Source organism: Aquarana catesbeiana, linkage group LG02 (assembly GCF_042186555.1).
Source record: "Aquarana catesbeiana isolate 2022-GZ linkage group LG02, ASM4218655v1, whole genome shotgun sequence".
NCBI lineage: Eukaryota > Metazoa > Chordata > Amphibia > Anura > Ranidae > Aquarana > Aquarana catesbeiana.
The window spans coordinates 786,784,274-786,808,462 of NC_133325.1; the positions used below are offsets into that span (position 1 = coordinate 786,784,274).

Genomic DNA, 24,189 nt, shown 5'->3' on the forward strand with positions numbered 1-24,189 from the left:
TATGTGAATGAGTAGGGTAGTATATAAAAACAAAACAAAAAACAAAACCAATAAAAGCCCTACTTTGTAACACCCAATTGGGTGGTTACATGCGATTACATCTCCCAGGCCCTGACGCTAAAGGTCCTGGGTGACCTTTTTGACCAAATATACTGTAGCTGATGGAAGATTTGGTCAAGTAGGTCACCTGGGAAACTAGAGACCCCCCCCCCCCCTAAAAGTACCTCTTGCCCCTTTGTTGTTGAGGACAAAGGCCTCTTCCCCACAACCCTGTCTCAGTGGTTGTGGGGGTCTGCTGATAGGGGGGCAAATCAGATCGTGTAAGCCTCCTATAAGTAAGCAGTCCCCAGCTACCACCCCTAGCAGAAAGTAAGTAACTAGGCCAGGTGATTTCACAGGCCACTAGGGACCTGGTGGGTACTGGCAACTGGGCTAGGCGACGTCACAGGCCACTAAGAACGTGGTGGCTGCTGGCAACTGGGCAAATTGATGTCACAGGCCACTAGGGACCTGGTGGGTGCTGGCAACTGGGCTAGGTGATGTCACAGGCCACTAGGAACCCAGTGGGTACTGGAAACTAGGCCAGGTTATTTCACAGGCCACTAGGGACATGGTGGGTTCTGGCAACTGGGCTAGGTGATGTCACAGGCCACTAAGAACGCAGTGGCTGCTGGCAACTGGGGAAGGTGATGTCACAGGCCACTAGGGACGTGGTGGGTGCTGGCAACTGGGCTAGGTGATGTTACAGGCCACTAGGGATGCGGTGGGAGCTGGCAACTGGGCTAGGTGATGTTACAGGCCACTAGGGATGCGGTGGGTGCTGCCAAATAAGATAGGTGATGTCACAGGCCACTAGGGACACATTGGGTGCTGGCAATTGGGCTAGGTGACATCACAGGCCACTAGGGACGTGGTGGGTGCTGTCAACTGGTATAGGTGATGTCACAGGCCACTAGGGACCTGGGGGGGGGGGGTTTGCAACTGCCACTTCCTGAGCAACCATTGACAGCAAGGAATCTGACATGTATAGCAGCAGCAGTATGTCTACCACCACTATAAATAATCTAACTTTGAGCTCATTCTTAATCAAGAGTGAAGATCAGAATCACCAAACGGTAGGGCCAGGCTGATGGGTAGGCAGAAGAGGCAGGCCACCTTGGGCAGTCCAGCAGAAACGGGTGCAATAAGGACAGGACCAGCAACCTATGTAGTTCACAGCTCTTGGGGGTGGGGGGAGGGGCATGGTATACTTTTGGACTTTTCGCCTTCAAGTGTTAAAGGACATTGTCTCAACACTGACCAGCGGTTCTAAGTATTACTGATATTATTTTATACAATGGTGGTTTTTCTATTTATTTTTGTTGTGATTTTAAAAAGTGTAAAAATATACTTCCAAATAGAGTTAAATGCAGAGTTTCCCTTAAATATTATTCTGTTTTCCCGCATGTAAGCAGCACGCGCGCTTCATAAATAACTGATAAGATTATCTGCCTTTGTTTGGTTTATTACATAACGATAAGACATTTCTTTGCCCAGCATCCTCTGTATACGCAGAGACACCGGCTTGTGATATAAATTTGGCTGGAGTGCTGCAGAGATTAATTCTCAGGATGGAGCGCAACACCACCATTTCTCTGCATGTGTCCTTTTATGGAGCTCAGCCTTCGGTCTCCAGACTGGATGGTTGTCATTCGCAGCCCTGTTACAACATATCGTCAGTGTTCTTTGTGGGTCTTATGTTCTGAAAAGTGGAGGGTTTGATGAAGTAATTTACATCAGACAGATAAAAATTATGTAATGAGATCAGAAACGTTCCCTTTGAGGCATGTTCCCAAAGATAACTTCCCCAGTGCCGGCCCCAGAGGTCAATACAAATGGTTTTATATTCATTAATACACTATATGTATGTGGCGATCCCTCCAAAGGATTGGGTTTAGGTGTTTGCAGGGAAGGGTACTGTTAATACTACATCATACAAAGAGATTGTAAGCAATTGTGTTCTGCCACAATTGAGGTAACAGCTTGGTGAAGACCCTTTTCTGATCCAGCATTACTGTGTCCCTGTGTACGAAAGCAGCTCCATAATGACATGGTTTGATGATTTTGATGTGGAGGACCTTGAGGGGCCTGCACATAGACTTGACCTCATCCCTACTGATCAGGATTCATAAAGACATGGTTTGATGAGTTCGGTGCGAATGAACCTAAGTCAATGTGCAGGCCACTTAGGTTCATTCCCACCAAACTCATCAAACCATGTCTTTATGAATGCTGATCAGTAGGGCTGAGGTCAAGTCTAACCTCAGCCCTGCTGATGACCATTGGCAAAGACATGGTTTAAAGAGTTTGGTGTGGAGGAACCCAAGTGGCCTGCACAGAGACTTGACATCTATAAATACATGGTTTGATGTGGAGGACCTTGAGGGGCCTGCAGATAGACTTGACCTGAGCCCTACTGATCAGCATCCATAAAAACATTTGATGAGTTTGGAGTGGAGGAACCCAAGTGGCCTGCACAGAGACTTGACCTTAGCCCTAATTATCAGCATTCACAAAGAAATGGTTTGATGTGTTTGGTGTGAAGGTACCCAAGTGTCCTCCATAGAGACTTAACCTCAGCCCTACTGATCACTATCCACAAGGCCATGATATAATGGGCTTGGTGTGGTGGAACCCAAGTGACCTGCTCAGAGACTTGACATCTATAAAGACATGGTTTGATGAGTTTGAAGTAGAGGACCTTAAGGGCCTGCACAGAGATCTGACCTCAGCCCTATTTATCAGCATCCATAAAAACATGGTTTGATGAGTTTGGTGTGAAGGAACCCAAGTGACCTGCACTGAGACTTGACCTCAGCCCATGTCCACAACCTGGTTTAATGAGTTCACTTTCGTGGAACCCAAGTGGCCTTCACAGAGACTTGACCTCAGCCCTACTGATCAGTATCCATAAAGACATGACTTGATGTGTTTGATCTGGAGGAATTCAAGTGGCCTTTATGGAGACTTGACCACGCCCTACTGATCACCATCCACAAGGACATGGTTTAAAGAGTTTGGTTTGGTGGAACCCAAGTGGCATGCACGGAGACTTGACATCTATAAAGACATGGTGTGATTAGTTTGATGTAGAGGACCTTGAGGGGCCTGCACAGAGATTTGAGCTCAGCCCTACTGATCAGCATCCAAAAAAAAATGGTTTGATGAGTTCGGTGTGGAGGAACCCAAGTGGCCTACATAGAGGCTTGACCTCAGCCATACTGATCAGCATTCATAAAGAAATGATTTGATGAGTTTGGTGTGAAGAAACCCAAGTGACCTGCACAGAGACTAGACCTCAGCCCTACTGATCACCATCGACAAAGACATGGTTTGATGAGTTTGGTATGGTGGAACTCAAGTGAGCTGCACAGAGACTTGACCTCAGCCCTACTGACCACTATTTATAAAGACATGGTTTAAAGAGTTTGGTCTGGAGGCATTTGAGTGGACTGCACAGAGACTTGACCATAGCTCTTCTGATCACTATTGACAAAGACATAGTTTACCGAGTCTGCTGTGGAGGAACCAGGTGACCTTCACAAAGACTTGACCTCAGCCTTATTGAGCAGCATCGACAAAGAAATCGGGGTTGACTTACTAAAACTGGAGAGTGCAAATTCTGGTGCAGCTCTGCATAGAAACCAATCAGCTTCCGGATTTTATTGTCAAAGATTATTTGAGCAAGCTAAACTTAGAAGCCGATCTGCTACCACGCAGAGTTGCACCAGATTTTGCACTCTCCAGTTTTGGTAAATCAACCCCATGGTTTGATGATTTTGATGTGGAGGAACCCAAGTGGCCTTCACAGAGAATTGACCTCAGCCCATGTCCACAAGGACCTGGTTTAATGAGTTTGGTGTGGACAAACCCAAGTGGCCTTCACAGAGACTTGACTTCAGACCTACTGATCAGTATCCATAAAGACATGGTTTGATGAGTTTGGTTTGAAGGAACTCAAGTGGCACGCTCAGACTTGACCTCAACCCTATGGATTATCATCCATATATACATGGTTTGATGAATTTGTTGTGGAGGAACCTGGATGGTCTGCACAGAACCCTGACCTCAACTCTATTGAACACCTTTGGGATGAATTAGAATGCCAATTGTACAATCAGATTGTACTATGTATAGTTAGCCGAAAGGAGAGGAATGACCGGATATTGCATGAGCAATGCTCAAAATCTTCCCGGCTGCTTTTATCGAGCCGCTTTTTTGGTTGCGGATCTGTAACTGGTCTTATCTGAGCAGTCATTCAGCAAATATGCAGACTGCACTGTCTGAAAGTAGCTAGCAGTGGGTTTATCTATAAAACTAAAAAGACAAGTTTCATATCCAATAACATTCATCCCTATGCAAAGTGCATTTGTAGCACACACATGTGCATATAGTCTAACTGTATCACATGTAATAGCATGGCGAAAATATGGAACATCAAATTTGAGAAAAAAAAAAAAACGTTACATTGTACAGGAAACAGTCTCAAAAAGAATTCCACATTTACTAGACTCTGCAGCTTAAAGGAGACGTCAGCCAGCTGCAGAAGTGGTGTTTTTATAGCCAACGAGCAGCAAAGAGACAGACATTCTTCTTCCATGGAGTCATGTGTTTCTTCACAATCAACTCAACGTCTCACCTGACTGCAGAAATCCCATTTATCCCAATTACTGAGATAGATTAATGGGGCTCCAGGATGGTGAGGAGGGGGCTGGAGAGTCCAGCATGGAGGAACTTCACATTTTCTCTAATATTGGACATTTCTACATTGCTATAGCCTAAGGCGAGGTTTGCACCTAGCATTTAGTGAACGCGCATTTTTCGATCTCTTTGTGTGTTTTTGCGTTATGCGCATAGCGCAGCCCAATCACCTCAACGCAGCTCATGTACCTGCATGGACATTGAGCTTCGCATGGTTTTCAACTGCGTGTTTTGATGCTCACAACAATGCGCGCTGGCTTGCCGTGTTTGGGGTCCCATTAAAGCTGTAGTAACCACCTGGCCTCCGGAAAATTTTATCCCCCCCTTCATGACCAGGCCCTTTTTGCTATTCAGTCCTGTACTTTTTTTTTTTTTTTTTTACCCCAGTCATCTCTTTTACAATATCAACAATCGTGCAATCCAATCTCTCAGTTACAATTAAATATAATATAATGTTATATATAAAAAAATTTGTCAAAATAATTATAAACCTTCCAGACTTGTAATTATCCAAATAACATCTTAAATCATTCTTACACAAGAAGGAAAAAAAAATCCATTATAAATCTACAAAACACTAAAACAAGACTAAAAAAAAAAAAAAAATAACATTCAGTGGCTTGCCTTCTAAATCACCGCGCTACTTTTAAATGATAATTGCGCGGTCATGCAAAGCTGTTCCCGAATGAAATTTATGTAATTTTCTTCACACAAATAGAGCTTTCTTTTGGTGGTCTTTGATCACCACTGCTTTTTTTAAAAAATTAAATGAAAAAAGATAGAAAATCTTGGGGAAAAAAAAAAAATATTATCTACTTTGTTATAAAACATATACAGTACAATACATTTAAAAAAAAAAAAATCTAAATTCTTCATAAATTTTGGCCAAAACCTCTTCTACTACATGTCTTTGGTAAAAAAATCCCAATAAGTGTATATTAACCACTTCATGTCTGCGCTATAGCCGAAAGACAGCTACAGGGTTGCTCACTATTTCTGGGAGAGCGTCCATGGACATCCTCCCAGGACCATGACCCCCCCCCCCCCGTGCACCCCCTGGGGTGCACATCCAGCGCGCTCTGTAATTGTGGTAAAGGGCCAATCACAGCTGCCCTTTACCATGTGATCAGCTGTGTCGAATCACAGCTGATCACATGTAAAAAAACAAACTTGTTGGTTATTGGCATTCCTTTCTGCATGTGCTGTGGTAACCAGCAAGTGTGACAGGGGACATTTACACAGATAATCAGGACACTGATTATCAGTGCACCCCCATCATTGCCAATCATTACAGACTATTAGTTCCTTCTCATCAGTGCCACCTATCAGTGCCCATCAATGCAGCCTCATCAATGCCCATCAATGCAGCCTAGCAGTGCCCATCAATGCAGCTTCATCAGTGTCCATCAGAGCAGCCTCATCAGTGCCCATCAGTGCAGCCTCATCAGTGCCCATCAGTGCAGCCTCATCAGTGCCCATCAGTGCAGCCTCATCAATGCCCATCAGTGCAGCCTAATTAGTGCAGCCTCTCCATTGCCCATCAATGCAGCCTTATCAGTGCCCATCAATGCAGCCTTTCAGTGCCCATCAATGCAGCTTCATCAGTATCTATCAGAGCAGCCTCATCAGTGCCCATCAATGCAGCCTCATCACAGCCCATCTGTGCAGCCTCATCAGTGCTCATCAGTGCCCATCAAGGCAGCCTCATCAATGCCCATCAGTGCAGCCTAATCAGTGCAGCCTCATCATTGCCCATCAATGCAGCCTTATCAGTGCTCATCAGTGCAGCCTCATCAGTGCCCATCAGTGCAGCCTATCAGTGCCCATCAACGCAGCCTCATTAGTAACCATCAGTGCAGCCTCATCATTGCCCATCAATGCAACCTCATCAGTGCAGCCTATCAGTGCCCATCAACGCAGCCTCATCAATGCCCATCAGTGCAGCCTAATCAGTGCAGCCTCATCATTGCCCATCAATGCAGCCTTATCAGTGCTCATCAGTGCAGCCTCATCAGTGCCCATCAGTGCAGCCTATCAGTGCCCATCAACGCAGCCTCATTAGTAACCATCAGTGCAGCCTCATCATTGCCCATCAATGCAACCTCATCAGTGCAGCCTATCAGTGTCTATCAATGCAGCCTCATCAGTCCCTATCAGTGCAGCCTCATCAGTGCCCATCAGTGAAGGAAAAAATTTACTTATTTGCATGAATTTTATGAAAGAAACTAAGAAAAAAAATTTTTTTCCCCCCAAAAAATTTCGGTCTTTTTTCATTTGTTTAGTAAAAAATAAAAACCCCAGTGGTGAATAAATAATGAAAGAAACTCCTGCGCTGTTAGAAATACCTGTGCTAAGGGGCACTGCTGCAACACCTAAATGGCTGATCCAAACAGACAAAAGTGGTGCGAATAAAGTAAGTGGTGATTGCGCTGTGGTAAGAGGGGAAGGAAGGAGGAGGAAGGGGAAGGGGCTAGCTCAAATGTATAGACAGGTGAATGAAAAATGAAAAAATTATACAAAATATAAAGGTATAATGAGCATGAGGGCTAGTATCATACTAGCACATACAAAATACATCATGTAAATACTGAAACAGAAGAAAAGAAAAATCTCAGTGCAAAAGGGCTAGTACCATACTAGCACATATGTGGTAACTCAGCAAATACTTATCAAAAGAAAAATCTCAGTGCAAAAGGGCTAGTACCATACTAGCACATATGTGGTAACTCAGCAAATACTTAATGGTGACTCCAAGTAAATAACTAAATGGTGAACTGCCTTGTAGTACAAAGTGATCAAACAATGAGTCATCAGTTCCAAAAGGCAAAATGGAAAAATTATACAAAATATAAAAGCGTGATGAAATGTAATAAAGTGCAGTCTAATGAGCACTAAATCCGAATAAACTGAAGAAACAAAATAGTCTAAAGCGTATAAAAAAGCTATGAAATGAGTGACAAATACAGTGTGGGTACAAAAAAATTGAACAAAATAAAATATATAAATCAAACAAAGTCCATGTGCATGAGGGCTAGTATCATACTAGCAGATAAAAATATTGTAAATACTGACACAAAAGAAAAGAAAAAATCTCAGTGCAAAGGGGCTAGTATCATACTAGCACATATGTGGTAACTCAGCAAATACTTATTGGTGACTCCAAGAAAAATAAATAAATGGTGAACAGTCCCACCACCTTGTAGTACAAAGTGCTCAAACAATGAGTCATCAGTTCCAAAAAGGCAAGTCCACAAGCCACAGGAAAGGGAAACAAAGTTTTCAGTGGGGACACCTCTGTGCTCGCAAGCAGCTCACCTTACTGCTGCAAGACAACAGCTTGTAATCCAGTAACAAATCACCAGCAGGCAAGGGTCCCATCCAGTAGTTCAGGCGATTTGGGTGGTGGGTGTGCAGGATGGTATATAAAAAACATAAGCAGACAGTATATAGTATAACTCCGTGGCGGCCAAAGTGGAAAAAGGGACAGGACACAGAAGGGGGATGCACTCACTTTTGTAAAATGAGTGTGGGCGTAACGCCGAGTTCGTATACCTCAAAAAGGGTGTCTTCAAACCGTCCCCATTTCCTCAATGCTCGTCACAATGGGATGAATATATGTGGAGTATTGGAAGAGAGTGCACATAGCGTGATCCCGTATATAAAGGATCCTCTGATGAAGTCACGTGACGTGACGATACGCGTGAGGTTTGGAGCACGGGAACTGTCACAGACTGATGATAAGATAAGAGCTCGGCGCTCGTGGATGTTTTTTACTATAGCCTTCTGCTAAATGTAAGTGTACCATGTTGTTTTTAACCTAATAAACTGATTTATATACGGGATCACGCTATGTGCACTCTCTTCCAACACTCCACATATATGCATCCCATTGTGACGAGCATTGAGGAAATGGGGACAGAAATGCATCGCATTTAGGGTGCCATTAAAGCGGAGCTCCACCTCCTCTTAGCCAAGATGGTGGCGCCAGCACCCGAGAGCTGATTCGGGAATCGGCTTGGGTAAGGACACCGCGGGATCCCTGGACAGGTAAGTTCCCCTAATAGTAAAAGTCAGCAGCTACAGTATTTGTAGATACTGACTTTATATATATATATATATATATATATATATATATATATATTTTTTTTTTTTAGGGGGGGTGGAACTCCTCCTTAAGGGTTAATGGCACTCAAATGTGTGTTGTGCGTCAATCTGCCATGTGATTTGGACTCATGGCTAGAATTGCGGCGATTTCAAATGGCAAAGTGTTGATGAAGCCTAGATTTTTAAATAGTGTGAATAGATTTATAAACAAAGTTTCTTTAAATACATCATAGAAAAAAAATAGAGAATAATAAACAATAAAATAAATAATTATTTCTAAATCATAGAAACAAAGTTACAAAGAAAATGTTATCATTCATGTTCAGTGGAAATTTACAAACAGTTGTTAAAACTTTTTTTTTTTTTTGTGAGCCATAAAAGTGTAAAAATAAATAAGTAAAAGGAGAAAAGACAAGACAAACATGTAGAAGTAATAAATAAAGTTTGGAGAGCGGTGGCTGGCCTGCGGCTGCCCCTCCCCCCTCTGTGGTGTTTTGGTATGCGCAGTGCCTGGAGGAAAATTGCTAATTAGCAGTTTGCTTTGTTGGTTTTTCATGGAGCTAATCACATTGTCACTGTCACACTGATAGCGGGGATTAAACTGCAAATTGCCCAGTTACAGATAACATTTGTTTTTCCCCAATTTGCATTGGCAATGAACAGATTTCCAGGCTGCACTTAGAATCTGGTTTTCCTTAAAGGGCCAGCCCAGCCAGAATTGAGAGTTCGGTGTTGGGCGAACCCAGGAGAGTTATTATTATAATGTGGGAATTATATAGCGCTGACAGTTTACACAGTGCTTTATAACATGAGGGGAGACAGTACAAATACAATACAATTCAAAGCGGGAGGAATCTGAGGGCCCTGCTTGTGGGAGCTTACAATCTAAGAGGCAGGGTCAGTGTTGGGTGAATGCCAGAGAGTTCAGTGTTGCGTGAATACAGGAGATTTGTTCAGTGTTGGGTGAACACAGGAGAGTTCAGTGTTGGGCGAACGCCAGAGAGTTCGTGTTGGGTGAACGCCGGAGAGTTCGGTGTTGGGTGAACGCCGGAGAGTTCGGTGTTGGGTGAACGCCGGAGAGTTCGGTGTTGGGTGAACACCGGAGAATTCAGTGTTGGATGAACGCAGGAGAGTTCAGTGTTGGCTGAACGCCGGAGAGTTGAGTGTTGGGCGAACGCAGGAGAGTTGAGTGTTGGGCGAACGCAGGAGAGTTGAGTGTTGGGCGAACGCAGGAGAGTTCAGTGTTGGGCGAACGCAGGAGAGTTCAGTGTTGGGTGAATGCAGGAGAGTTCAGTGTTGGGCAAACGCAGGAGCGTTGAGTGTTGGGCAAACGCAGGAGAGTTTAGTGTTGGGCAAACGCAGGAGAGTTTAGTGTTGGGTGAATACAGGAGAGTTCAGTGCTGGGTGAACGCCGGAGAGTTCAGTGTTGGGCAAATGCAGGAGAGTTCAGTGTTGGATGAACGCAGGAGAGTCCAGTGTTGGGTGAATGCAGGAGAGTTCAGTGTTGGGCAAACGCAGGAGCTTTCAGTGTTGGGCAATCGCGGAAGAGCTCAGTGTTGGGTGAACGCTGGAGAGTTCAGTGTTGGGCAAATGCTGGAGAGCTCAGTGTTGGGTAAACACAGGAGATTTACTATTATTATGCAGGATTTATATAGCACCAACAGTTTATGCAGCGCTTTACAGCACGAGGGGAGACAGTACAAATACAATACACTTTAATACAGGAGGAATCAGAGGGCCCTGCTTGGTAGAGCTTACAATCTAAGAGGGAGGGTCAGTGTTGGGTGAATGCAGGAGAGTTCAGTGTTGGGCGAGCCCCGGAGAGTTCGGTGTTGGGCGAACGCCGGAGAGTTCAGTGTTGGGCGAACGCCGGAGAGTTCAGTGTTGTGCGAATGCCAGAGAGTTCAGTGTTGTGCGAACGCAGGAGAGTTCAGTGTTGGGTGAACACAGGAGAGTTCAGTGTTATGTGACTGCAGAAGAGTTCAGTGTTGGGCGAATGCCAGAGAGTTCAGTATTGTCCGAACGCAGGAGAGTTCAGTGTTGGGTGAACACAGGAGAGTTCAGTGTTGTGTGACTGCAGAAGAGTTCAGTGTTGGACGAACGCCGGAGAGTTCAGTGTTGTCCGAACGCAGGAGAGTTCAGTGTTGGGTGAACACAGGAGAGTTCAGTGTTGTGTGACTGCAGAAGTGTTCAGTGTTGGGCGAACGCCGGAGAGTTCATTGTTGGGCAAACGCCGGAGAGTTTAGTGTTGAGCGAACGCAGGAGATTTATTATTATTATTATGCAGGATTTATATAGTGCCAACAGTTTGCGCAGCTCTTTACAACATGAGGGGGGACAGTACAAATATAATACACTTTAATACAGGAGGAATCAGAGGGCCCTGCTTGGTAGAGCTTACAATCTAAGAGGGAGGGTCAGTGTTGGGTGAACACAGGAGAGTTCAGTGTTGGGTGAAAGCAGTAGAGTTCAGTGTTGGGCGAGCGCCGAAGAGTTTAGTGTTGGGCAAACACCAGAGAGTTCAGTGTTGGGCAAACGCAAGAGAGTTCAGTGTTGGGCGAACGCAGGAGAGTTCAATGTTGGGCAAACGCAGGAGAGTTCAGTGTTGGGTGAACGCAGAAGAGTTCAGTGTTGGGCGAGCGCCGAAGAGTTGAGTGTTGGCCGATCGCCGGAGAGTTCGGTGTTGGGTAAACGCCGGAGAGTTCAGTGATGGGCGAACGCCGAAGGGTTCAGTGTTGGGCGAATGCCGGAGAGTTCAGTGTTGGGCGAATGCAGGAGAGTTCAGTGTTGGGCGAACGCCGAAGAGTTCAGTGTTGGGTGAATGCAGGAGAGTTCTGTGTTGGGTGAACGCGGAAAGTTCAATGTTGGGAGAACGCCGGAGAGTTTAGTGTTGGTTTCAGTTATCTTTTCTGAGTTGTCTGTTTCCATAGAAGTACTGCGTTTAGGGGCTCATTCATACTACACAGCACATGACGTGCGTACCTCGCACTGCATTATGCGCATTATAATGTATTGTATATAACTTCTATGTTAACTCCTTGTCCCCCAAGTAACGCATGTATGCGTTAGGAGTGTATTGAGACACCTGCCTTTACACGCACATGAACTATAATGGCACCCCAGTCTTAGTCCGTAGGGTTCAATGTTGAGTTGGCCCACCCTTTGCAGCTATAACAGCTTCAACTGTTCTGGGAAGGCTGTCCACAAGGTTTAGGAGTGTGTCTATGGGAATGTTTGACCATTCTTCCAGAAGCACATTTGTGAGGTCAGGCACTGATGTTGGACGAGAAGGCCTGGCTTGCAGTATTCACTCTAATGCATTCTATCGGGTTGAGGTCAGGACTCTGTGCAGGCCAGTAAAGTTCCTCCACCCCAAAATCGCTCATCCATGCCTTTATGGACCTTGCTTTGTGCACTGGTGCGCAGTCATGTTGGAACAGGAAGGGGCCATCCCCAAACTGTTCCCACAAAGTTGGGAGCATGAAATTGTCCAAAATGTCTTGATATGCTGACATCTTAAGAGTTCCCTTCACTGGAACTAAGGGGCCAAGCCCAACCCTTCAAAAGGCAGAGTTTATGATCGGAAAGCTCCCTATGTTCCTGTTAAGCCGGTGCCATGACCTCTGCTCCAGGTTTCCTGTGTCGGGGTGGCTCCTTTCTCTTGCAGCATCCTATGGAGTCACCTTTACATGCAGGGGTGAGAGTTGTGACTCCCTACACTGTGTGCATCAATAGAAACACACAGCCCCAAGGGTTGGATGGTAAGGAGCTCCCCTGCTCATCCCTCAACCTCTCTTCTCCAAGCTAAAAGACTGGCTGGAGACTGCACTGTCCACTGTCCAAGACATTCCCTATTTCTTTTCAGTGCAGTACATCGATGTGAATTGCAGTTTGAGGACGTAAGGAACATTGCCTTTTTTTGTTTAGGGATTGTGTCGGACAATGTTTGCAATCTGAATTGATCGCCAACTGAATTTTGAGATGAGTTCTGCAATGACAATCCCACTTCTGTAAGACATCTTCTAACCATCAGAATTTACTTTTCCTGGTCCATCCAGAGAGTGTAGTTCTCCATTAAGGGTTAGCGGTGTTGGTTCTCTTGTGTTTGTCTTGGATAACATCTAATCTGTGATGAAAGTTTACCCAGCAAATTGGTAAAGTGTACAAAGCCATAAAACCATCCATCTCAGTCCTTTCACTTGTTTACCCGTCACTTGGGCCACCAATGATCACACCAATAAAAACTGAGGTGCCAGAACTCACACAGCCCCATGTTTTCATTTCATTCAAAGTTTCTTTATTTGCAATTTGCAACATTTGTGTTTTAAAATGATCGGGTGATGACCAACACTACAAAAATAAATAAACCAATACCACCCCTCTACATCACAAATGAATGGAGATTGATGGAGAAGTCCTCTTCAAATAAGTCCCGAAAAATGGCCACCCGTGATGAAGGCGGCTCGTCAAAACTCAATGACCCCCCCAATGCCACTGGAAGGACAAAATTCCGCAAAGTTGGTCATCATGCCCTTGGTGAGGAATAAGAATTCCACAGCTCTCCATCCATGAGACTCCGTTAACACCAGGAGGTGCGACTGAGCATGCTCGCTTTATTGTGCGCCAAAATTCAATGACCTCCAAGCCACTTGAAGGACAAAATCCCACCAAGGGGTTCATCATCACCCCCAATGCCCCTGGTGAGGAATAAGAACTCCACAGCTCTCCATCCACGAGACTCCATTCACACCAAGAGGTGTGACTGAGCATGCTCGCTTTATTGTGCGCCAAAATTCATTGACCTCCAAGCCACTTGAAGGACAAAATCCCACCAAGGAGGTCATCATTCCCCCCCAATGTCCCTGGTGAGCAATAAGAACTCCACAGCTCTCCATTCATAAGACTCCTTTCACACAAGAAGCTGCGAATGAGCATGCACGTTTTTTTTGCACGCCAAATGTCAATAACCTCCAAGCCACCGGAAGGACAAAATCCCACCACGGTGGCTCTGTTCACACCAGGAGGTGCGGCTGAGCACGCATGCTTTTTTTTTTTAACGCCAAAACTCAATGGCCTCCAAGCCACTGGAAGGACAAAATCCTGCAAAGGTGGTGGTCATCATCTCTTCGATGTTCCTGGTGAGGAGTGACAACCCCACAACTCTCCATCCATAAGGCTCCATTCCCACCAGGAGGTGCGATGGAGCGCGCTTTGTTGCGTGCTTCTGCGTTGACACGTTGTTGCGTGTTTCTGCACATACCCGTACGCCGTGTTTAGGGCAGCCCATTCATTTTATTAGTATGCCTATGCGCAAGAAATGCGCAAAGAAGGTGCCTGCACCATTGTCAAAATTGCGCGGTACCATGTGTTTGGGCACAAACGTCCACACGTTTGCAAGATGTGTGGGGGTGCCTTTAAGAATAAATGGCACCACATGCGTTTACAAAAGGGCAGCACATTTTTGTGCGGTGCGGGAAAGCGCATGTTTTTTAATGTATTCTCACATGATGCCTGATACAAATGAAGCCTGGGTTCGGTTCTTTGTGTGTCGGGAATGCATGCAAAAATTGAGTGTTTTGTTGACGCAGAGAAACGCGTTGCCCTCTAGCAGACGAGTGGAGGTGCCATTAGTTGGCACCCTCATGCATCTAATAAAGAGCGCATTCTTATGCAGCATGCTTTTGGGACAGAGTCAGGGATTTATTTTCGTTTCTAGTGCAAAGCGCAGCTCATTGAAATAAATGGACTGCCCTACATGTGACATGCCGGAAACGCGCCTACGTTTTTTTGCACCTGTAGATGAGAACTAAGCCTAACTCTGTTAACACAAGAAAGAAAGAACGCATCCAATATCAAAATATTGTTTACCATTTACCATTATTGCCATATTAACCCCTTCCCACACAGCTCTGGCATTCCTTTAAGAGGGTCTATACATTGGGGGGGGGGGGGGGGGGGAGCAGGAAGGATCGCTCATTCTTGTGACCATTGTGGCTGGCTGTCACGTTGGTCACTTGATCGATCCTGACTAATCATCAGCAGAGTCTGTCTTTTAAAATGTTAAATATATATCTATATATAGATATATATATTTAGTATTTTAGATATTTTTTAAATTTATTTTTTTAATTTTTAATATTTGACACATTTTATATTTTAATGTTTATTATATATATATTTAAATATTTCATACATTTGTTATTTTCATGTTTTTTTTTATTTTTATTTTTTTTTTACATTTTACACATTTTGTATTGTTATGTTTTTTGCATTGTGTGTGTGTGTGTGTGTGTGTGTGTGTGTGTGTGTGTGTGTGTGTGTATATATATATATATATATATACACACACACATATACATTTTTTTATTTTATTTGAATGTTTTTCTATTTTATTTTTTATATTTTTGACATTTTTCATTTTTAGGTTTATTGTTTACATTTTTAAGTATTTTTTTTACTTTTTTAGTTTTATGTTTAATTTTTATATATTTAAAACAAATTATTTTATACGTTTTTTATTTGTTTAGTTTATGTTTTTATATCTTTCTGTTTTTCATTGTTTTCTACATTTTTTATTTTATGTTACTTTTTTATATTTTTTGTATTTTTTATACTTTTTTTATTTTTAGGTTTATTGTTTTATATATTTTTAAAATATTTTATACTTTTTTCATTTTTATGTTTATTGTTTATTTATTCAGGGACATAAAAAAATTCACGGATAGCATAAAAGAAATTCCAGAGATGAAATAAACAAAAACAATTCAAGGATGACATTAAAAAAAAAAGACAACATAAAAAAATTCAAAGGACAAAAAAAAAAAAAACATTCATAGATGAAATAAAAAAAATAATTTATGAAATAAAAAAATCATTTATGAAATAAAAAAAAATTCAGGGGTGAAATAAAAAAAGTCAGGGATGAACTAAAAAAATTTCAGGGACAAAATAAAAAAAAATCAGGGGCAAAATAAAAGAAATTCAAGGATGAATGTAAAAAAAAAAAAAAAGGGACAAAATAAAATAAAAAATTCATGGATGAAGTAAAAAAAAAAAAAAAATCAGGGGTGAAATAAACCAAAAAATTAATGGACAAAATAAAATTTTAAAAAATCAATGGACAATATGAAAAAACTCAGGGACAAAAAATAAAAAATAAAATAATTCAGGGACATATATAAAAAAATTCAGGGACAAAATAAAATGAAAAAAAAATCAGGGACTAAATAAAATGTAAAAAAAAAATCAGGTGAAATTAAAAAAATCAGGGATGAACTAAAAAAATTCCAGGGACAAAATAAAAAAAAAATCAGGGGCAAAATAATAGAAATTCAAGGATGAATGTAAAAAAAAATTCCAGGGAAAAAATAAAATAAATAAATTCACGGATGAAGTAAATAAAAATCAGGGGTGAAATAAACCAAAAAATTTAGGGACAAAATAAAATTTTAAAAAATTAATGGACAATATGAAAAAACTCAGGGACAAAAAATAAAAAATAAAAAATTCAGGGACATATATAAAAAAATTCAGGGACAAAATAAAATGAAAAAAAAAATCAGGGACTAAATAAAATGTAAAAAAAAAATCAGGGGTGAAATTAAAAAAATCAGGGATGAACTAAAAAAATTCCAGGGACAAAATAAAAAAAAAATCAGGGGCAAAATAATAGAAATTCAAGGATGAATGTAAAAAAAAATTCCAGGGAAAAAATAAAATAAATAAATTCACGGATGAAGTAAAAAAAAAAAATCAGGGGTGAAATAAACCAAAAGATTTAGGGACTAAATTAAATTTAAATACATTCATGGACAATATGAAAAAACTCAAGGACAAAAAAAATAAAAAAAATTCAGGGACATAAAAAAAAATTCAGGGACAAAATAAAATGAAAAATATAAATATAAATCAGGGACTAAATAAAATGTAAAAAAAATTCAGGGGTGAAATTCCAGGGACAAAATAAAAAAAATCAGGGGCAAAATAAAAGAAATTCAAGGATGAATGTAAAAAAAAAAAATTTCCAGGGACAAAATAAAATTTAAAAAAATGACAGAGGAAGTAAAAAAAATCTGGGGTAAAATAAACCAAAAAATTTAGGGACAAAATAAAATTTTAAAAAATTCATGGACAATATGAAAAAATTCAGGGACAAAAAATAAAAAAAAAAAAAAATTCAGGGACAAAATAAAATGAAAAAAAAAAAAATCAGGGACTAGATATAATTTACAAAAAAAAAAAAAAAAATCAAGGACAAAATAAAATAAAAAATACATGGACAAAATAAAATAAAAAAAATTCAGGAACATATTTAAAAAAAATCAGGGACAAAATAAAATGAAAAAAAAAAATCAGGGACTAAATAAAATGTAAAAAAAAAAAAAAAAATGGGGGACAAAATAAAATAAAAAATACAGGGACGAAATAAAATAAAAAAAATTCAGGGACATATTTAAAAAAAATCGGGGGCAAAACAAAATGTCAAATTCAGGGATGAAATAAAGTCAGGGACAAAGTCAAAAATATTTCAGGGACAAAATATAAACAATTTAGAAGACATTAAAAAAATTTCCAGGGACAATTTAAAAAACATTCTAGGGACAGGATTTTGGGGTCAGGCAGCCCCCCTACCCTTCCCATGTCACCTAAGCTGACATTTGGTGGCCCTGGCAAAGCTGGCCCGTGGCCCCCGGTGGGCACACTGGTCTATGGCAGGCTCACTACTAGGCAGCACCCCCCCCCTCCCTTTTCCACAAAGTCTGGGAGGGGGCCGTATCTGCTGGCTGTGACCAGCGAGGAGAATGTGATTCTTCTCTTTTGCTGAGCAGCTGCACAGACCCCTCATGAATAGGGGGAGGGAATGAGGGTCTTTCAACTGCCCCACAAAACACTGGGGGAGGGTCTGCTCTGCAAAAAAAACTCCAGCACAGCCTGCTCTTATAAAACTTCTTTTCCCACCTCGGACTCTTCATGTGGCTTGTCTGCAATTAGCAGAAACCATAATCCCAGGACGGGGCTCCCCACTTTTTTTTCTTTTTTTTTTTTTTTTTCTTTGAGATCCTAAACTGAGTCTGGATGTAGTAAAGTCCCTGCTCCTCTCTCATCCCAGAGTACCTCCTGCCATCCCAGTCCCTTCCCCCCCTCTCCCTCGCTCTCAGGGGAGGCTCCTATCCAGCCAAACAAGGGATTGTTTTAGAGAGCAGTCATCCAAAAAAAGAGGCACAGAGCAAAAGCCCTGCCGCAGAACATGCTGGCCAACTCAACCCAACTTCACCGCAGCTAAAGAACCTCCAAAAAAACAAAGGCCCGGGACGTCCCCCCCCCAAGACTTTACCAAGTCCTCGACTTTTCGGGGGGACGAAGGATTGCCTGCAAACCCTCCCCGTCCTCCTCCTCCGCTCTTCCTGGTGAGTACGAATTTTGACTTTCCCTACTTGTAGGAAAACCCTCCGGGCCGTTCTCTTTTGTGTTACGTTGGCCGAGGAACGTCAACGTCCAAAATTTTGCAACGAAGTTGCACCGCAGATCCCTAGGAGGTTAAGTAGCATAGACCTGGGATCCCGAGTCTACGGGACTTCTACTCAGTGCTGAACACCAAGCTCGGGCCTAGTCGCTGAGCCTTCTCCTGCTGCCCGGGTCTTCTTCCCCGGCTTTTCCTGAAGGGTTCAAACTCTTCGTAGGGTCTGGGAAAGTCTTCACAGCGTCTAGGAAAGCTGCCGGAGGTATTGGAGCGAAGTTTGACGTGTTTGTAGCGTTTAGGCTTATGGCAGTAGCTTGTATTTGTGGTATTTATACAACTCATGACAATTTTACTTTAACTTGTGTTGCAGTTTTATACATCTCATGGCATTAGTTGTAACTGAACTTGTGTTGTAGTATTACTGTATACGACTCACTGCATTTGATTTATTAGCATTTTTATTGTGGTATTATACATCTCATGACATTATTTCTACTTTAACTTGTAATACATCTCATGGCATTAGTTGTAATTGAACTTGTGTTGTAGTATTACACATCCCATGGCATTAGTTTTACATTAACTTGTGTTGTAGTATTACACATCCCATGGCATTAGTTTTACATTAACTTGTGTTGTAGTATTATATATCTTATGGTAATAGTTTTACTTTAACTTGTGTTGTAGTATTATACATTTCATTGTATTAGTTTTACATTAAATCGACTCACTGCATTTGTTTTGTTAGCATTTGTATTGTGGTATTATACATCTCATGACATTATTTCTACTTTAACTTGTAATACATCTCATGGCATTAGTCTTACATTAACTTGTGTTGTAGTATTATATATCTTATGGTAATAGTTTTACTTTAACTTGTGTTGTAGTATTATACATTTAATGGTATTAGTTTTACATTAACTCGTGTTTTAGTAATATACATCTCATGCCAGTAGTTTTACCTTTACTCGTGTTGTAGTATTATACAACTCATAGCATTAGATTTGATATGATTGTGTTGTAGTATTATACAATCCATGGTATAATTTGTGTTGTAGTATTCTACAACTGACAGCACTGGTTTTACTTTAACTCTTGTTGCAGTATTATACAACTCATGGCACTAATTTATTATCTTTTGTGTTATAGTATTGTATTAAGTTTAGAACTAGTTTTAATAGCTTGTGTTGTAGTACTGTAAAACCTGTGGCATTGGTTTTACTATTGTTTGCGTGTTGTAGTATTAGACAACTCATGACATTAGTTTTAATATGATTGTGTTGTATTATACAATCCATGGTATATTTTGTGTTGTAGTATTATACAACTGACAGCATTGGGTTTACTTTAACTTGTAGTATTATACATCTCATGGCACTATCGTAATATCTTTTGTGTTGTGGTATTATACAACTCATGGCACTAATTTAATATCTTTTGTGTTGTAATATTGTTTAAAGTTTATAACTAGTTTTAATAGCGTGTGTGTTGTAGTACTGTACAACCTATGGCATCGGCTTTACTATTGTTTGTGTTGTAGTTTTAGACAACTCATGGCATTAATTTTAAGATCATTTGTGTTATGATATCGAATAACTCAAAGTACTGGTTTTAATAACCTTTGTGTTGTAGTGTTCTACAACTCATAGCATTAGTTTTATATCTGTTGTGTTGTAGTATTGTTGAAGTCCTGGCACTAGTTTTAGTATAATTTAAGTCCTATTACTGCTAACTTAGAGCATTACTTTTATTATCATTTGTGTTGTAGTATTATATAGCTCATGGCATTAGTTTTAATATATGTGTTGTAGTATTATACAATCCATGGTATCAGTTTTACTATAATTTGTGTTGTATTATTATACAACTTACGGCATTTGTTTTATTATCATTTGTGTTGTAGAATTGTACCACTCATGGCACTATCTTAATATCATTTGTGTTGTAGTATTGTATAACGGTTAGAACTAGTTTTGCTATCCCTTGTGTTATGGTATTATAGTACTCATGGCACTATCATAACTAATTTGTGTTGTAGTATTGTATAACGGTTAGAACTAGTTTTACTAGCCTGTATGTTGTAGTACTGTACAACCCTTGGCATCAGTTTCACTATCTTTTGTGTTGTAGTATTAGACAACTCATGGCATTAGTTTATATCATTTGTGTTATGGTATTGTATAACTTAAAGAACTGGTTTAAATTACCTTTGAGTTGTAATGTCCTACAAGTTATGGCATTTGTTTTATATCTGTTGTGTTGTAGTATTATACAACTCATGGCATTTGTTTTATAGCGTTTGTGTGGTAGTATTATAGAACTCGTGGCATTTGTTTTATATCGTTTGTGGTGTAGTATTATACAACTCATGGCATTAGTTTTAATATGATATACGTTGTAGTATCATACAATCCATGGTATCAGTTTTACTATCGCTTGTGCTGTAGTATTATACAACTTGTTTTATATCAGTTGTGTTGTAGGATTGTGGAAGTCCTGACACTAGTTGTAGCATAATTTGAGTCTCATTACTGTTATAACTTAGAGCATTAGTTTTATTATCATTTGTGTTGTCCTATTAGATGACTCAGTAGGTTATAACATGGGAAGTATAGCCTACAGTCAGGAGGGATTTGGCAATCAAAACAACAATAAAAAAAGAGAAACTGTGTACAGAAGTGTCATGTATACACTGCAACACAGTAGCAAAAAAAGTACAAAGCCAAATAAACTGTATTTATTCTCTGTCCTTCCTGGAGATCTGTTACTACTACATTAGCAGCAGTGAGTTGTACTATGTTGGCTGGATCTGGTGGCAGCAAAGTGACAATATATGTCCAGGGTTTCTCAACGAGGGGTAATAGGAGGTACCTTATGGTGTTTGCAGTTGGGAAGGACCTTACCCTTTAGAGCCTATGGGTTGTGGGAACCTGTGTGTTAACATACATGGGTTTCTCAACCAGGGTTCAATGGAACTTCAGGGTTCCTCCAGATGTTGCTAGAGGTCCCTTTGTTGGTTCCTCCAGAGGTTGCTAGGGGTTCCTTAAGGGTTCCTCCAGAGGTTGCTAGGTTTCTTAAGTGTTCCTCCAGTGGTTTCAAGGCTTACCTTGAGAGTTCCTCTAGAGGTTGCTAGGGGTTCCTTACAAGGTTGATAGGAGTTGCTAGGGGTTCCTTGAGAGTTCCTCCAGAGGTTGCTAAGGGTTCCTTACAAGGTTGATAGGGGTTGATAGTGGTTCCTTGCGGGTTCCACCAGAGGTTGTTAGGGGTTCCTTGAGCAATGAGCAACTTCTGCCTCTCAGATACGTTGCCACTGATACCATTGATCTTTTTATCTATCTGTAAGGGGGTAGTTCTTCCCAATGACCACAGGTGTAAGGGGCATTCTTCCCACTGACTATCACACTAATGCAGCCTTTCTCAACCTTTTCAACACAAAGGAACTCTTCAGTCTCAGGAAACCCCTGCTAAACATTACTATATCCACAACTCATGATACATTAGTGTGATGGTCAGTGGGAAGAATGCTCCTTACACTTGTGGTCATTGGGAAGAATTACACTCTTACAGAAAGCTAAAAAGAATAATGGTGTCAGTGGGAACTTATCTGAGCGGTAGAATGTTCCCATTGCTCAAGGAACCCCTAGCAACCTCTAGAGGAACCCTAGTTGAGAAACCTTGCACTAATGCAGGGGTCTTTAAACTTTATAAGCAAAGGGCCAGTTTACGGTCCTTCAGACTTTAGGAGGGCCAAACTGTGGCTATTGGGAGTAGAAAAGGTCCCAACGTCAGTGGGAAAAAATAATGCCCCATCGTTTGTTTCAGTGGGAATAATTGTGCCCCATTGTTGATGTCATTGGGAGGAGTTGTTGCCCATCATTTGGTGTCATTGCGAGGTATTGTGCCCCATCATTGGTGTCATTGGGAGGAATTGTGCCCCATCATTGATGTCATTGGGAGGAATTTTGCCCCATCTTTGGTGTCATTGGGAGGAATTGTGCTCCATTGTTGGTGTCATTGGGAGGAATTGTGCCCCATTGTTTGTGTTATTGGGAGTAATTGTCCCCCATCGTTGGTGTCAGTGGATGAAATAGTGATGCAAGGGTTTTGATAACACCCCGAATAGTGCCCCAAAAATAATGCCCCATTGTTCCTTTCAGTGGGAGATATTGTGCCCAATTGTTGGTGTCATTGGGAGGAATTGTTCCCCATCGTTGGTGTCAGTGGATGAAATAGTGCCCTAGGGCCGGATAATGCCCCACAAATAATGCCCCATCATTTGTTTCAGTTGGAGTAATTGTGCCCCATCGTTGGCATCAATGAGAGGAATTGTGCCCTATCATTGGTGTCATTGGGAGGAATTGTGCCCCATCTTTGGTGTCATTGGGAGGAATTGTGCCCCATCTTTGGTGTCATTGAGAGGAATTGTGCCCCATCGTTGGTGTCATTGGAAGGAATTGTGCCTCATCGTTGGTGTCATTGGAAGGAATTGTGCCCCATCGTTGGTGTCATTGGGAGGAATTGTGCCCCATCTTTGGTGTCATTGGGAGGAATTGTGCCCCATCTTTGGTGTCATTGAGAGGAATTGTGCCCCATCGTTGGTGTCATTGGAAGGAATTGTGCCCCATCTTTGGTGTCATTGAGAGGAATTGTGCCCCATCGTTGGTGTCATTTGGAGGAATTGTTCCCCATCATTGGTGTCATTGGAAGGAATTGTGCCCTATCATTGATATGAGTGGATGAAATAGTGCCACAAGGGCCGGATAAAAGCAAGCAATGGGCCACATCTGTCCCCCGGGCCGCAGTTTGGGGACCCCTGCACCAATTTATCATGAGTTGTCATTTCCTGAGATGGAAAAGTTATTTCAAGGGTTCCTCTGTGCCGAAAAGGTTGAGAAAGGCTGCTCTAGGCAATAGGAATGAATTGGTGATATTTGGGTGGAAGTCTAGGAGAACACTCAGTTGTAGTTTTTGTTGCTCTCTGTTTATTGTTATGTTGTTTCGGCTATTTATACCCTCACTACATCCCGAGTAACATAAACATTGATTATACTTAGTAAGGTTTTACAAACTTTGGTTGCAACATTGTTGGTGTTTGTCGTTGAGTGAAAAAAACTGTTACATTCCACAAGCCGTGTCTTCTAGTTGCCAAAGTTGTCCACCTTCTACAATAAGCGTCATTCACTGACGCGGTGGAATTATGGCGTTGGTTTTTTTTTTTTTTCTTCTATAGGCCGGAGCTGGAATCCCGTATCTGTAGATCTGTATTCGGCTCGCTACCCGTGTGTGTAAATAGACGTGACGACGTGATGTATGGATTCCGCTCGCGTAAATAGCAAGCATCTGCGGTGAGGTCTTTGCGTTGGAGAAATTCAGAAATTCTTGAGGCGACGCTCGCAAACACGCTAGACACATGTTGATTGGATAAATAAACCGCATAATAATATATTTATGCTCGCCATGTTGTTATGATAAGGGATTAGGAGCTGCAGACAGCGGAAATGCGACATATCGATTCGTCTTTTTTGACATTCAACCCCCCTCGATGGGGCTGCATGAGATTCTGGGTCTGATGACTAAAGTACGGAAGGGGCAAACTTCGACCACCAAATAAACGCAGATGCTTTTTTTTTTTTTTTTTTTTTTTTTACGAGTGCACCCGAGCACGGCAGTGAACCACAGGTTGGCAAAGGGCCCATTCACACCACGCTTGTGTTAATACACTGAGCAAGTATATGTAAACCCAAAGAGCTTATTTACACTAATGCAATTGTGTTCACTCTCTGAATGGTACCCCAACGCGTTACGTCACAAGGGTCACGTCCAATAGGGTTCATTGGCAGCCTACACATTTTACATAGGCTGCCCTAAAACAATGCAGGTTG

General features: G+C 41.5%; 1 protein-coding gene across 3 annotated transcripts in view; it reads left to right on the plus strand.

The window, feature by feature from the left end:
- Window positions 1-17,674: 17,674 nt before the first annotated feature.
- The window catches only part of BOC (BOC cell adhesion associated, oncogene regulated), a 103,270-nt gene continuing 96,755 nt past the window's right edge, over window positions 17,675-24,189 (plus strand). Inside the window, exon 1 of one of the 3 annotated variants that reach the window (XM_073617424.1) lies at window positions 17,675-18,251. The gene's annotated coding sequence lies outside the window, so the exon portion shown is untranslated. Of the gene's footprint in view, window positions 18,252-18,353; window positions 18,567-24,189 lie in introns of those variants that run through there. The other 2 variants (XM_073617422.1, XM_073617423.1) reach the window with 2 other exon arrangements.